Below are 17,760 nucleotides of genomic sequence, written 5' to 3'. Positions count from 1 at the left end.
ATCCTAGGAAGAGGATATTTGTTCTTCACCGTCACCTTGTTCAACTGCCTGTAATCGATACACATTCGTAGAGAACCGTCTTTCTTCCTTACGAACATTACCGGTGCTCCCCACGGTGATGAACTAGGCCTAATGAAACCCTTCTCGAGTAAGTCTTTCAATTGCGCCTTTAGCTCTTTCAATTCGGCCGGAGCCATTCGATAAGGAGGAACAGAAATAGGCTGGGTGTCCGGCAACACATCGATGGCAAAATCAATCTCTCTTTCTGGAGGAAGACCTGGAAGTTCGTCTGGAAACACATCTGGAAATTCATTCACTACCGGAACTGATTGAAAAGTTGGTGGCTCTGCCTCGGTAGCATGAACTCGAACTAGATGGTAAATGTAGCCCTTGGCTATCATCTTTCTTGCCTTAAGGTAGGAAATAAACCTACCTTTTGGAGAAGCTGTATTACCCTTCCACTCAAGCACGGGCTCTCCCGGGAATTGAAATCGAACCATCTTCGTCCGACAATCGACATTAGCATAGCATGAGGCCAACCAATCTATACCCATAATTATGTCAAAATCAAGCATTTCCAGCTCAATCAAATCAGTTTTTGTTCGGCGATCACATATGACAACTACACAATTTTTGTACACTTTCCTCGCTATTACCGGATCACCAACCAGTGTGAATACCTCAAAAGGTCTCATTGGCTCGGGTTTCACCCTAACACAGTCAGCAACATACGGAGTAACATAAGATAAGGTATAACCCGGATCGATCAAAGCATATACAGCATGGGAAAATATAGTTAATGTACCTGTGGCGACATCTGGGAAGACTCAAGATCCTGTCGCCTGGCTAAAGCATATACGCGGGGCTGAACGACACTTGAAGTAGATGTTCCCCCTCTGCCTCTACCTCTACCTGCTGATGTCTGAGGAATCTGTGCTGTCGGGCGTACCGAAGAAGAACCCGCTGCTGAACCTGTGGGCTGAGTCCCGGCTCTATCTCTTATCGAGGGACAATCTCTCATCATATGGCCAGCTTGACTGTAGGCATAGGAGGCGTCCGAACCTCGACGACACTGTCCGGAATGTAGTCTACCGCAATGGCTGCACCGCGGTACTGGGGGTCCCCTCTGACTAAAATCCTGTCTGGATTGAAAATCTGAGGCCCTCGAACTCTGGCCCTGTCCTGACCGGAAAGAATGGTCAAACCTCCTATCTGGAAATCTGGAAGGCGCACTAGTCGCTGACTGGCTTGAATGCCTAGAATATGTCCGTCTCAGTCCCCCTCTATACACACTGCCGGCTCCCATAGATCTAGCCATCTTGCCTTGTCTCCTGTCAGTATGACGATCACTCCTTTGCGGTGGTTGTCGTCCCTCTAAATTCTGAGCATGGGCTTGTATACGGGAAATGTCCATCCCGTCCTGCAATGAGGCTGTCAAGCAATATTTGAATAAATGTGGTCCCAGACCACTCACAAACCTGTGCACTCGATCCCCCATGTCGGCCACCATAGCCGGGGCATACCTGGCCAAAGAATTAAATTGCAAGCTATATTCCGGAGCACTCATGCTTCCTTGCTTTAGATTCAAGAATCTGTCCGCTCTAGCTCGGCGGACCTCGGGTGGCAAATAATGACGAATAAAAGCATCCACAAATTCTTTCCAAACCGGAGGAGGCGCGTTCTCTCCCCTTGATGCTACCCAGTTGTTGTACCATAATATCGCCACATTGTGGAGTCTATAAGAAGCCAACTCCACGGATTCGGTCTCGGAGGCATGAATAATCTTTAAGGTCCTCAACATCTCATCAATGAAGTTTTGTGGATCTTCATCCGGTTTCGACCTAAAGAACTCTGGAGGATTTAAGGTCATAAAATCACAAGCTCTCGTGCTAGCTGAACGATCACTCGGGCCCGAATTCTGTTGTTGTGCCTGGGCGGCAACCAATTGGGTCAATAAATGTATAGCCTCAGTCACTTGTTGACCCGAAGCACCCGCTGGAGGAATCGTAGCCGAGGCTCCTCCTTGCTCTTCTACATTGGGCGGTGCCGCATTTTGTGATTCACCCTCTTCTACATTCATCAGAGGCTCTCTTTCCCCCCGTATTTTTGTCGTAACTTTGCCCTTCTGGGCAGCTGTAGCTCTTCCCTTTGGCGGCATTCTGAAACAACAACACACTATTAGGGAGGATAAAATATTACGCATGGCTCTATCGCACGATTTCATAAGAAGAAGGATGGTCATTTTTCCTAAATGCCCTGTAGCCTCTTGTTTATTAGTGTGGCGCGCAACACACCATAAACAAGACTCTACTAGACACGGCTCGTAGACACTTCCTAGGACGAACTGCTCCGATACCACTTTTGTCATGACCCAGCTAGGGGCCACGATGGGTACCCGGGGCTAGCCACCGAGCACCACTCACTCTACCACTCATCTTACTAACTTAAGGCCCTTTTATCAACTTCATACACGAATTATAGGGAAAACATATTTTAGATAGAAATATAAATGCTATATATACATTTGCCTCTCGGCCATCAAAATAATATATATACATATAATAACATCTTGTGAGACCATCTAACCCACAGTGCGTATCTACGAGCCTCTACTGACAGACTGTATATATATAGACGGAACAAGACTCCGTCGTGCCTAAAATATGCATATATACCAAAAGGAGAATCACAAGCATCTCCGAATAATGGAGTGCTCTCAATCAGCTGACAGCTACTAAGAATCTGGATCAAGCTCACCTCCCTGTCCACCTGTGGGCATGACCACAGCATCCAAAGAAAACGGACGTCAGTACAAATATTGTACTGAGTATGAGAGGCATAAACAACGAGGGAAGACAACAATAATATAATGAGAACATCAATATGGAACATCTGGATCTGAATGACAATCTTAAGAGAAGTAATGCATGTTGTCTTACTCATACTCATCATCATATCATATATGTATATTATGTAAGCTGCCTGTCCATAATGGAACAGTGTGATAATCAATAACAATAGCCCGCGTCCAGGCCTCCCGCGTCCGGGGTACCATCTAGTGCCTCCCACTAGTGGTGTCTGCCCATGCCAAATGGTCATGGTGTATCCGTATAGCTTCCCGCCATAGCGGTGACTGCTCGGCCAACTAGGCGCGGTGTAATATTATCATGACATGCTCATATTATTATAGCACATGCGTAAAGCTCAAGATCAACTATACATTATCGGGGTGACGTAAGGTCGTGATCCCCCGATTTCATTAAGGAGCAATTATTGACATTCTACCTCACCTTGATGGAATTAGCACATAAGGTGAGTGTGGGTAATCAATAACATCTTTATCATTATGGAATCTTAGTATTATATCTCTTATCTTATATAAACATTTATAGATATAGGCTTTTTAGCTTTCTTCGGAATACATGAACTCATGAAGAGGAAAGGAATTTATGCTGTAGGATTCATGCCATTAGAAGGAGTGGACTAGCCTCACATACCTTTGTCGTTTAAGAAATTTAGCGTTTGCTTATTCTCCTTCAATGTCACGCCTCTACCTTCAAAAAGAGGATTCGTACGATCGTTAGTTAACCAACTTTAAGAACGCACTAGTATTTCTAGAGAAAATTGGGCAGCACTTACTTTGTTTATACTACTTTTCCCGTATTCCATATCAACTCCCAATAACCCACAATAACAATCATAATATAGCAAATCACAATTATCATTCATATACAATGGCCATGATCCACCATTTCTCTTTATTTTTCCCCACATTTATAGTTTTGGGTTCGCTATCGTATTTTCCCATGTACCACACTTGTCTCATGGTCTACATGTCATTTATAACATATTCATACTCACAACACACTAACATTCATGATTCAATTAAACTACCACTCACTCATGACACTATTCACTCTTGAAAGACCCATTTGCTATGTTCTTCTACAATTCGGGTATTTTAACAATACCTTAAACAACATAAAATGGTCATGAAACTTACCTTGGATGATTGTGGAATAAGTCTATAGTGGAATTCCTTCCTCTTCCACCAAACCCTACTTCACCTCCTTTGAGATTTCTTAGTTTGGACAAACCTCACTTGAGTTTCATACACTTGGCTTCATGGATTTAATGTTGTTGATCTTGATGTTCCTTTGATTCTCTTGGATGAAGTGTTTGGAGAATATTCTAGAGTGTTCTTGAATTGTGGAGATGAGAAATGAAATAAAATGAGGTTAGGGTCCCTTTTTAATACTCAAAATCTGATTTTTAATGAACAACAGTCGGGGTGTACAGTGGTCGTAAACCACAGTTTACGGACCGTATACTAGTTTACGGTCCGTCCTCCACGGTCGTATTTAAGCATATCAGAAACAGAAAGGTTGCTGGAGATCATGGCAGTTTACGACTCAGTTTACGGGCCGCATTTCGATTTACGGTCTGTATTCTGGGTCGTATTTTACCATTTCAACATTTAACAAAAAGTCAAAATTTTTGAAATGTTGAAGGACGATGGCACTTTACGGTCCGTAAATCACTTTACGGGCCGTAAATCACTTTACGACCTCTAGGCTGAAATAAAATTTCGCAACTTTCTTATTTCCAAAAATTCATAATTAGTCATTCCCTACTTAGTAAAACATCGCACGCTCATACCCTTCATTGGTCTATTCATTGTAGGCTCGCGGAAAATTTCCGAGGTGTAACAGTACATCATTCAAACTTCCCATAGACCTACAGCTAAGAGCATCAGCCACAACATTTGCCTTTCCGCGGAGATATAGGATATCAACATCATAATCCATTAGCAGTTCCAACCATCGTCGTTGTCGCAAATTCAACTCTTTCTGCTTGAAGATATATTAAAGACTCTTATGATCTGTATAAATATCCACATGGACACCATATAAATAATGTCTCCATATCTTTAATTCTTGAACCACTGCAGCCAATCTAGATCATGTGTTAGATAATTCTTCTCATGTTTTCGTAGTTGCCTTGAAGCATACCCAATCACCTTACCATGTTGCCTTAACACACAACCTAGCCCAATGCCTGAGGAATCGCAATAAACAACATATCTTTCCAATCCCTCTGGAAGTGTCAGGACTGGGCCAGAAGTCAATCTATCTTTTAACTCTTGGAAACTACGTTCACAAGCATCTGTCTATTGAAACTTAGCTGATTTCTGGGTCAACTTTGTGAGTGGTGCAGAAATAGAAGAAAAACCTTCAAAAAATCTCCTGTAATAACCTGCTAAGCCCAGAAAACTACGAACCTCCGAAGGAGTTGTGGGCCTTGGCCAAGTCTTCACGGCCTCAATCTTTTGGCTATCTACCCGAATACCATCGGCTTCAACAATGTGCCCCAGGAATGTCACTGAGTTCAACCAAAACTCACACTTAGAAAATTTTATAAACAACTCTCGAGTTTGAAGAACTCTAAGGACGGCACGTAAATGATCCGCATGTTCTGCCTCGGATCTAGAATACACCAAGATATCGTCGATGAATACGATCACAAATAGATCTAAGAAGGGCCTGAACACATTGTTCATCAAATCCATAAATACTACCGGTGCATTAGTTAGCTTAAATGACACTACTCGGAACTCAAAATGGCCATATCTTGTTTTGAAGGTTGTCTTAGGGATATCTTTCTCCCTAACTCTCACTTGATGATACCCAGACCTCAAATCTATCTTTGAAAACCATTTGGCACCTTGTAATTGATCAAATAAGTCATCAATCCTTGGAAGAGGATATTTGTTCTTAATCGTAACCTTATTCAATTGCTGATAGTCAATGCACATTCTCAAGGAGCCATCTTTCTTTCGGAAAAACAATACGGGTGCTCCCCAAGGGGATGAACTAGGCCTAATAAAGCCTTTCTCAAGCAAGTCTTTCAATTGCTCCTTCAACTCTTTCAATTCTGCGGGAGCCATTCTATTAGGAGGAATAGATATAGGCTTAGTCTCTGGCAACACATCAATAGCAAAATCAATCTCCCGCTCAGGAGGGAGGCCTGGAAGCTCTTCTTGGAACACATCCAGAAATTCATTTACTACAAGAACTGACTGAAGAGTCGGCGGTTCAGCTTCTACATCTTGAACCCGAACTAGATGATAAATGCATCCTTTCGTGATCATTTTCCTTGCCTTTAGATAGGAAATAAACCTACCTTTTGGTGACGCAGTGTTCTCTTTCCATGCTAAAACTGGTTCTCCCGGAAATTGGAAATGAACCATTTTCATTCTACAATCAACATTGGCATAGCAAGAAGCCAACCAATCCATTCCCATAATAACATCAAAGTCTACCATTTTTAACTCATGCAAGTCAATCATAGTACGACGGTCACAAACCACAACTATACAGTTTCTATATACTCGGCTAGCTACTACCGATTCACCAACGGGTGTAGACACCTCAAAAGGTTTGATCGACTCCGATTCGACTCTAAATCGACCCGCAATATACGGAGTAACATATGACAATGTGGAGCCTGGAACTATCAAAGCATATACATCATGAGAAAATACCGATAATATATCTGTGACCACATCAGGAGAAGACTCAAGATCTTGGAGTCCAGCCAAAACATAAATACGGTGCTGAAGACCACTAGAATTGGGGACTCTCCCTCTGCCTCTACCATGGCTGACTGGCACATGTGAACCTGGCCACATAGGGCGTACAGACGATGAAGATCCGGCTACCGACCCTGAAGGTTGGGTCCTACCTCTTCCATGAACTAAGGGGCAATCAGGTATAATATGGCCCGGTCGGCCATATGAATAGCAAACCTCTGAACCCGATCGGCACTGACCCCAATGTAACTTCCCACGCTAGGAACATCATGGTATGGGTGGCCTCGCCTGACCCGAATCACCTCTGAACTGAGACCCCGAAAAAATCTGACTCGGCTCGGAACGAGTAGATCTATCGAATCTTTGGCCTGAAAACTGTGGAGGCGCACTAGTCATAGAAAGCCCTGAATGCCTAGAAAACTGCTGTCTATGCCCGCCTTTAAACTCACTCATTGGACCCGAAGATCTAGCCCTCTTGCTATGTCCCCTATCATGCTCACGCTCACTTCTTTGTTGTTGTAGGATTTTTTCTAAATTCTGAGCATGGGCCTGAATGCGTGAAATATCCATGTTGTCCTGAAGGGACGCAGTCAAGCACCCATCCATCAAATGTGGCCCTAGGCCTTTCACAAATCGGTGCACTCGGACACCCATATCCGCTACCATGGCCGAAGCATACCTAGCCAAAGAATTGAAGCGGAGACTATACTCTAAAGCACTCATGCTTCCTTGCCTCAAATTCAAGAACTTATCAGCTCTAGTTCGCTGAACTTCTGGAGGCATATAGTGTCGAAGGAAAGCATCAACAAATTCTTGCCATACCGGGGGAGGCGCGTTAGCTCCCTGTGAAGCCATCCAAACCATGGACCAATAGATCGAGACATCTCTGAATCTATAGGACGCCAACTCCACCGATTCGGTGTTCGAAGCATGTATCAAACGAAGCGTCCTTAACATTCCATCAATAAAATTCTAAGGGTCCTCATCCTGCTTTGATCTATAGAATTTCGGAGGGTTCAAGATAATGAAGTCACAAGCCCTTGCACTAATAACCCTATCACCTTGCCCTGTACTTTGCTGCGGCGTCTGGGCAGCAGCCAATTGAGTAAGCAAATGAATGGCCTCTTTTACATCTTGGCCCGAAGTATCCGGTGGAGGAGCCGGAGGTGCTGGAGCTGGAGCGGAAGCTCCCTCACGCTCCTCAGAAATAGGCACTGTCTGCGAGGGTTGAGATTGAGCCGCATTCTGGGACTCACTTTCATCTACAACTGTTGGCGGTGCTGTTTCAGTTCGCTTTTCTGCCACTGTCTTGCCCTTTTGGGCTGCTGTAGCCTTTCTCTTTACAGGCATCTCTGAAATACACAATACACGTTTAAGGAGAAGGAAGTTCTTATATCATAGCTCTATCGCACGATGTGAAGAAAGAAAGTCAATCATTCCTAAATTGCCCGCAGCCTCTTGTTTATAAGTGTGGCGTGCAACACATCCATAACCAAGACTCTACTGGACACGGCTCGTAGGCACACCCTAGGACGGAACTACTCTGATACGACTTTTGTCACGACCCAACCGGAGGGCCGCGACAGGCACCCGGTGCTAGCCCACCCGGGCACCTCTTAACATACCTTTACATTCACATCTAGGTGAGCCACATATTAAATCATACATTTCTATTCATCAATCATACGAATCCCATTGGGAAACAATACCTTTATATCAACATTAGTAACTAAGCCCATATCAATGTACCTAAGCCGACAAGGCTAACAAAATGATATCCAAAATATAGGCCGACAAGGCCAAACACATCTAACTATATACACATGTCTACGAGCCTCTAAGGAGAGTGTGTCATATCATATAGGCGGGACAGGACCCCGCTATGCCCATAAATATGTACACAAAAGAATCAATACCAAAAAGTTATAGCTCCGAATCAAGTGAAGCTCACCTATGTAGTCCCTGACAAAATATAGCTATGGATCAAGCCTGTCTCCCTGGCCACCTGCGGGCATGACGCAGCATCCACAAACAAAAGGATGTCAGTACGAAGAATGTACTAAGTATGTAAAGCATGATCAATATCAATATAGAAGCATAATAAGCAACATAAGAAATAGCATAAGATGGGAGATAGTAGTATCAACATCATAAGCACTTACTTGCCTTTCATAGGGACTTTCCATTTCTAGTGCGTTATTGTGTACATACGTCTATATTCGTATCCGTATACATATCCGTACTCATTTACATTCATATCCATAATCGTATTCATATGCCTATTCTTATTCATATTCGTATCATGTCCGTATTCATACTCATATCTATATCATATACATATCCATATCATGTACATATTTATATCATGTACATATTTATATCATATACATACCTGGCCAACCAAGGCTTCAGGGTAACACATACCTGGCCCTACCAAGTTTTCAGGGTTACACATACCTGGCCCTACCAAGGCTTCAGGGTTACACATACCTGGCCCAACCAAGGCTTCAGGGTTATCCGTACCTAACTGCAGAGGTGCGCGCGCGTTACATAAATATATACATATTCTTCCCGGCTTTATAAGCTCGGGATTCCATGATAGTCATACATAGACACATATACATAATAGCTCATAAGCATCTTTATTATTATCATCACTATCATCATCGTTATCGTTATTGTCATCACTATTTTCATCATTATCATTATCGTCGTTCATTACATCTATCCTTATTGGATTACTCGTCATATGAGAAACTTAGTACAATCGTAACATATCGAGAATCATAAGCTTAGTAGCTTTTGAAGATAGAGTTATTTGGAGGACATCATAGACTTATAGAAGATTTAGATGATTGGCCAAAGAACCATGCTGTTACACCTCGAAAAACAAATCCTCCATTGTTGTCCAAGTGAATGGACCCGCGAGGAGTACGAGTATCCAATGTTTTGATGAGTAAGAGATAACATTTGACGACCCTAAGTAAGATTCCGAAGGCAATTGCAATAAGAGATAGGTTATGCTCCATAATGAATAATTATAGGTTTTGGAAATGTTAAAAGTTGCAGGTTTACATTTTAGCCTGTTGGTCGTAAAGTGAAATACGGACTGTAAAGTGGTATACGGTTCGTAAACAGCCATGTCGTATTTTGGCTTCCAAAACTTCAACTTTCTGCCAAATGAGCAAATGGTTAAATACGACCCAAAATACGGACCGTAAAGTGGTTTACGGCCCGTAAACTGTGTCTGTAAATCACCACATCTCAGTTTGAGTTTGTCGTTCTGATATGATTAAATACGACTACGAAGGACTGTCCGTAAATTGGAATATGGACCGTAAACCAACTTTACGACCACTGTGCACTTCAAATCAGATTTTTAAGTGATTAAATAAGGGGACCGAGGCTTATTTCATTTCACTTCTACATCACACCCCTTCTCTCTAGAACATCTCTCTACATATATTCCACAAGAGTTCAAGGATATTAGGCGATCAACAATATAAATCAAGGGAATCAAGTGTAAGAAAACCATCAAGATTATCCAAGGTCAAGAAATCAAAATGGAGATAAACTAGGGTTTTGCTCAAAGTGGAGTATTATCAACCAAGGCTCGTTCCTACAACATCTAAGGTAAGATTTATGGTATTTATATGTTGTTTAAGGTATTTGAGAGTGAAATTCTTGGACATTAGGTGAGTATAGGAAAATGGGTCATGAATGATGAATAGTGACATTTGGAGATATAGTTTGAATTGAGTGATGAGTCTTGATGTATTGTGATGTAAATGTGTTATAAATGATGTTGAGAACATGATATGAGCAATGTACGTGAATGGACATAGTTTTGTGTTATAGCCATGGTTATGGATGAATTGAATGTAAGTCTAGAAATATGGATAATGTGAATGAGTAGTGGCTATTGTTATGGCATCGTGAATTTATTATTGACGTTTGGGAGTTGAGATACGTTATAGAGGAGATGCTGTCTGATTTTATCTAGCTTTAGCCATGTGTGCTAGTTGTTGACTCTAACGATAGTATGACTTTAATAAAGGTAGAAACGCTAGCGTTTGAGGAGAACGCGCATGTGTAGAATACTGCAATAGAAAGGTATGTAAGGCGAACCCTTCTTTCATAAGGCATGGTTGTTTGGCCAAACGTCTAAATCTTCCATAAGTCTATGTTGTCTTTCAAGTGATTTGATCTTCAGAGCTAGTAAGCTCACGATTTTTGATACGCTACGATCGTACTAGTTTTTCATACAATGGGTAAGCCTATAAAGATAGATGTGACGAATGACGATAATAGTGATAATGATATCGATGACGATAATGATGACGATGATGATAATGATGTTAATAGTGATGATGCTTATGAGCTAGTATGTGTATGTATCTATGTATGACTGTTATGGAACCCCGAGCTTATGAGGCCGGGTATGATATGTAAATAAGTATGTATACGATTATGAAACGCGCCCACACCTCTGCAGAGGGTGCGGATAACCCTGACACCTTGGTAGGGCCAGGTAGATGTAACCCTGAAGCCTTGGTAGGGCCAGGTATGAGCAACCTTGAGCCGTGGTTGGCAGAGTATGTATGAAACACCGATCCTACGTTGTCGGGTATGCTATGTAAATGATTATGTATATGATATGAATACGAATATGATATTACTAGGTAAATGAATGTGAATAAGGGCATGTATACGAATACGAGCACAAATATGGTACGAGTACTATTATGGAATGCGGATAATGATGTATGTGCACAAATACGTATTACAAATGGGAAGTTCCTATGAAAGGCAAGTAAGTGCATATGACGACGATATTGCCATCTCCCATCCTATGCTATTTCTTATGTTGCTATTTATGCTTCTATATTGATATTGATCATGCTTTACATACTCAGTACATTCTTCGTACTGACGTCCTTTGGTTTGTGGACGATGCGTCATGCCCGCAGGTGCCCAGGGAGAGAGGCTTGATCCATAACTGCTTTCTCAGAGATTACATAGCAGGGCTCCATTTCATTCGGAGCCATAGCTTTTGGGTACTTATTCTTTCGTGTATATAATTATGGGCATAGCGGGGTCCTGTCCCGCTCATGTGATATGTTATACCCTTCTTGAGGCTCGTAGCCACGTGTATATGGTTAGATATGTCTGGCCTTGTCGGCCTATATTTTGTATATCATTTTGATAGCCTCGTCAGCTCATGTACGTTGATGTGGCATAGATGCCAATTATGATATAAAGGCATTGTCGTCCAATGGGACTAATATGATGAATGAATAGATTTATATGTTTAATTGTATGGCTCACCTAGATGTAAGCATAAGTGTAAGTTAAGGGGTGCCCAGGTGGGCTAGCATCGGGTGCTCATCGCGACCCTCTAGACGGGTCGTGACAAAAGTGGTATCAGAGCAGTTCAGTCCTAGGGTGTGTCTACGAGCCGTGTCTAGTAGAGTCTTGGTTATGGGTGTGTTGCGCGCCACACTTATAAACAAGAAGCTGCGGACATTATAGGAATGAATGACCTTCTTTCTTCGTAAGAATCGTGCGATAGAGCAAAGATGTAAGAAATTTTTGCTCCTTAATCATGTGTTGTGTATTTCCGAAATGCCTGTAAAGAGAAAGGCTACAGCAGCCCAAAAGGGCAAGATGGTGGAAGAAAAGCGGGCTGAAAGAGCACCGCCACCGGTAGTAGAGGAAAGTGAGTCCCAGAGTGCGGCTCAATCTCAGTCCTCCCGTTCAGTGCCTATATTAGAGGAGCTTGAGGGAGCCTCAGCCCCAGCTCCAGCACCTCCAGCTCCTCCACCGGATGCTTTGGGCCAAGATGTGAAAGAGGCCAGTAATGTCACGACCCAGCTAGGGGCCGCAACGGGTACCCGGGGCTAACCACCGAGCACCGCTCGTTCTGATATCACTTTTGTCACGACCCAGCTAGGGGCCGCGACGGGTACCCGGGTCTAACCACCGAGCACCGCTCATTCTGTCTCTCATTTTACTCCTTTTATACCCTTTTATCATCTTTATACTCATAGCGTAGGAAAAATCAGATCTCGCATGGAAACATAAAATACTATCATATACATGTGCCCTTGGGCTAGCAAAATAATATATAGGTATAGATATACAGCTGCGATCTCGTGAGAACATCTAACCCGCACTGCGTATCTACGAGCCTCTACTGGAGTACTGAACCTAGGGACGGGACAAGACCCCGTCGTGCCCAAAATACATATACAAGGCTATATATATGCACAAAAGAATAGTCATAAGCACCTCCGGGACAATGGAGGGCTTCCAACCAGCTGACAGCTACTACGGATCTGGATCGAGCTCTCCTCCCTGTCTACCTGTAGGCATGAACACAGTCTCCAAAGAAAACGGACTTCAGTACGAATATTATACTGAGTATGAGAGGCATAAACAATGAAGTAAGACAATGATATAAAGAAGATACTCATATGGAACATCAGAATCTAACTGCCAAGTATAAGAAAACAAATCATGCTGTCTTACTTATGCCCATCATCATATCATATCATATATGAATCATGTATAAACTGCCCGTCCATATCGGATCGGTGTGATAATCATAACATGAGCCCGCGTCCAGGCCTCCCGCGTCCGGGGTAACTTCTCATGCCGCCCACTAGTGGTGTCTGCCCATGCCATTTGGCCAAGGTGTATCGTATAGCTGCCCGCCTTAGCGGTGACTGCCCGGCCAACTAGGCGCGGTATTATATCATCATCATCATAATATGCTTATCACAATATGCTTAGCTCATCATAATACATACTCTATCGGGGTGACGTATGGTCGTGATCCCCCGATTGCATTACGGAACAATCATGGACATTCTGCCTCAACTTGAAGGAATTAGCATATAAGGTGAGTGTAAGCGATAAATAACATCATTAGACTTTCTATACTTTAACTCATTACCTTGTGTAGCTAATTATAGACATAGGCTCATGGATGAGAAATAAGTTACGCTATAGGATTCATGCCATTAGAAAGAAGGGACTAGCCTCACATAACTTTGACGTTTAACTAAACTATCACTCGCTTGTTCTCCTTCGATATCGCGTTTCTACCTTCAAAAGAGGATTCACATTTACGTTAGTTAATCGACTATAAGAACGCGCGGTACTATTTCTAGGAAAATTCGCATTTACCTTTGTTTATACTACTTTTCCCGTATTTCATGTCAACTTCCAACACCCACAACAACAATTTCAATATAGCAATCAACAATCATCATTCATATACAATGACCACGATCCACCATTTCTCTTCATTTTTCCCACATTTATGGTTTTGGGTTAACTATCGTATTTTCTCATGTATCATACTTATCTCATGGTTTACATGTCATTTATAACTTATTCATACTCACAACACACTAACATTCATGATTCAATTCAATTACCATTCACTCATGGCACTATTCACTCATTTATGACCCATTTGCTATGTTTTTCTACGATTCGGGTGTCTTAACCTTCCAATACCTTAAACAACATGAAATGGTCATGAAACTTACCTTAGATGATGGTTGAACAAGCTTTGAATGGATTTACTCCTCTAGCACCAAAACCCTACTTCCCTCTTTTTTGGAACTTCTTGGTTTGGATGAACTTCACTTGAGTTTCACACACTTTGTTTCATGGATTTATTGTTGTTAATCATTGATTTCCTTGTTATTCTTATGGTTGAAGTATTTGGAGAATTTTCTAGAGAGTTTTTGAGTGGTGTAGATGAGAAAATGAAATGAAATGAATGAAAAGGGTCCCTTATAGTAATCACAAAATCTGATTTTTTTTATGAACAGTAGCCGGGATGCACAGTGGTCGTAAACCCCACTTTACGGGCCGTATTCTGGTTTACGGTCCATCCTTCGCGACCGTATTTAAGCATATCAAAACCAGAAAGGCATGCTGGAAATCATGGCAGTTTACGACTCAGTTTACGGGCCGTATTTCAATTTACGGTCCGTATTCCAAGTCGTTTTTAACCATTTGAAGCATTTGACCGAAAGTTGAAATTTTTGACAGGTTGGAGGACGATAGCAGTTTACGGTCCGTAAATCACTTTACGGGCCGTATTCTACTTTACGACCAACTGGATCAAAGTGCCAACCTGCAACTTTTCATCGTACGTTCGCGGGGAAATTTCCGAGGTGTAACACTCGTCCCCCCTTTTTGGAACATTCGTCCTCGAATGTTAAACACTCGGGATTCTATGAAAATTTCGCCAGAGTTTCCCCTGTAATTTGACACTATCAAACTGTCACAACAACCCATAATATCATCGCCTCATAGGGCTACATCACAATATCAACATATCCATAGCTACACACGACCAAAAGCATAAAAATAAAGCGTACATACCTCATATCGTCGGCGTTTCGTCTTGGATCTCTCCCGGGGGTTGGAATAAGTGTGGGTACTTGGACTTCATGCTCTCTTCTGCTTCCCAAGTCATTTCTTCCCGGTTATCGTTTCGCCATAAGACTTTGACTGAAACTACCTCTTTATTTCAGAGTCTCCGCACCTGCCTATCTAAAATAGCAATAGGCACCTCTTCATAGGTAAGTCGTTCTGTCACTTGCACATCATCTATCAGGACAATCTTGGTGGGGTCTCCAATACACTTGCGGAGCATCGAAACGTGGAAGACTGGATGGACTGATTCAAGCTCCGAAGGCAAATCCAATTCATAGGCTACCTGACCCACCTTGCGGATGATTTTGTAGGGTCCAATGTATTTGGGACTTAGCTTTCCTTTCTTACCAAATCTCATCACCCCTTTCATTGGCGACACTTTCAAGAACACCCAATCACCAACTTGAAATTCCAAGTCTCGTCGGCGATTGTCCGCATAAGACTTTTAGCGACTTTGGGCTGTTAATAATCGGTCTCGGATCACTTTAACTTTTTCTACCGCCTGCTGAATCAATTCAGGGCCTACTAATTGTACTTCTCCTATTTCGAACCATCCAATTGGAGATCTACATTTCCTTCCGTATAAAGCTTCATATGGAGCCATTTGAATACTGGAATGATAGCTGTTGTTATATGCAAATTCAATTAGCGGCAAATGATCGTCCCAACTTCCACCAAAATCCAGTACACATGCTCGTAGTATATCTTCCAAGGTTTGAATAGTACGCTCAGCTTGCCCATCCGTCTGTGGATGAAATGTCGTGCAAAGCTTCAGTTGAGTGCCTAGACCTTCTTGAAAGGACTTCCAGAACTTGGCCGTAAACTGTGCTCCCCTGTCTGTAATAATAGCTAATGGAATACCATGAAGTCGTACAATTTCCTTGAGATATAACCTCGCATAGTCTTTTGCTGAGTATGTAGTCCAAACTGGGAGAAAATGGGCTGCCTTCGTCAATTTGTCCATGATCACCCATATGGAATCATACTTGCCACGGGAACGAGGTAATCCCACTATAAAATCCATGTTTATCACTTCCCATTTCCAAGTAGGGATTTTTATTGCCTGTAACAAGCCCCCTGGCTTCTGATGTTCAAATTTTACTTGTTGGCAATTTGGACACTGTGTCACAAATTCTGCTATGTCCCTTTTCATGCCATCCCACCAATACATCATCTTGAGATCATGATACATTTTGGTTGCACCTGGGTGAATAGAGTACCGAGAATAATGTGCTTCTTCTAGGATACGTCGGCGCAATTCTGCTACAGTCGGCACACATAACCTGCCTCGGTATCTAAGAATTCCATCCACAGAAACTTCAAAAGGAGACTTTTCCTTTCCATGAGATGTGTCTCTGTAATGACACAATTGAGAATCTTCATACTGTCGTTCTTTTACTTCCACGTCCAGGGACGAAATTATGGGATCCTTAATACTAATCCTGGCATTACCTGAATCAATTACACGTACTCCCAGATTAGATAATTGGTGGAGCTCATAAATAATCTTTTTCTTTTCCGAAGGGACTTCGCATAAACTGCCCATAGATCGGCGGCTAAGCGCATCGGCTACTACATTCGCCTTCCCGGGGTGGTATAAAATGTTACCATCATAATCTTTTAATAATTCTAACCACCGCCTCTACCGTAAATTCAGCTCCTTCTGTTTAAAAATGTACTGAAGACTCTTGTGATCTGTATAGATATCAACGTGCACACCATACAAATAATGTCTCCATATTTTTAAGGCATGAATAACCGCAACCAATTCGAGATCATGAGTTGGATAATTCTTCTCATGTTTCCGCAATTTTCTCAAAGCATATGTAATAACATTACCATGCTGCATCAATACGCATCCCAATCCGACACCGGAAGCGTCACAATACACAACATAGCCATCTGGCCCTTCTGGAAGTATTAGAACCGGGGCTGAGGTCAACCTGTTTTTCAACTCTTGGAAGCTACACTCACAAGCATCATTACATTGAAATTTGGCTGACTTCTGGGTTAGCTTCGTCAATGGGGCTGAAATAGATGAAAAGCCCTCTACGAATCTTCTATAATATACTGCCAAACCCAGAAAGCTACGAACTTCTACAGGCGTCGTAGGCCTTGGCCAAGTCTTCACAGCTTCAATTTTCTGAGTGTCGACTCGAATGCCATCATTCAAAATAACATGGCCCAGAAATGTCACAGAATTCGGCCAAAACTCACACTTTGAAAATTTTGCATATAATTCTCGGGCTCGAAGAATGCCAAGAATAATTCTAAGATGATCTGCCTGTTCTGACTCTGTGCGAGAATACACCAGAATATCATCAATAAATACTATCACAAATAGATCCAAGAGAGGCATGAATACATTATTTATCAGATTCATAAGCACGGCTGGAGCATTAGTCAACCCAAACGACATCACTCGAAATTCATAATGACCATATCTCGTTCTGAAGGCCGTCGTGGGAATATCCGCTTCTCTAACTCTCACTTGATGATAACCCGATCTCAAATCTATTTTTGAAAATCATTTGGCACCCTGAAGCTGATCAAATAAATCATCAATCCTCGGAAGAGGATATTTATTCTTTATCGTCACCTTGTTCAGCTTCCTATAATCCATGAACATTCGTAGAGATCCGTCTTTCTTCCTTACAAACAAAACTGGAACTCCCCACGGTGATGAGCTGGGTCTAATAAATCCCTTT

The sequence above is a fragment of the Lycium barbarum genome, chromosome 3 (assembly GCF_019175385.1).
Source record: "Lycium barbarum isolate Lr01 chromosome 3, ASM1917538v2, whole genome shotgun sequence".
Lineage (NCBI taxonomy): Eukaryota > Viridiplantae > Streptophyta > Magnoliopsida > Solanales > Solanaceae > Lycium > Lycium barbarum.
This window is presented reverse-complemented; position numbering follows the sequence as displayed.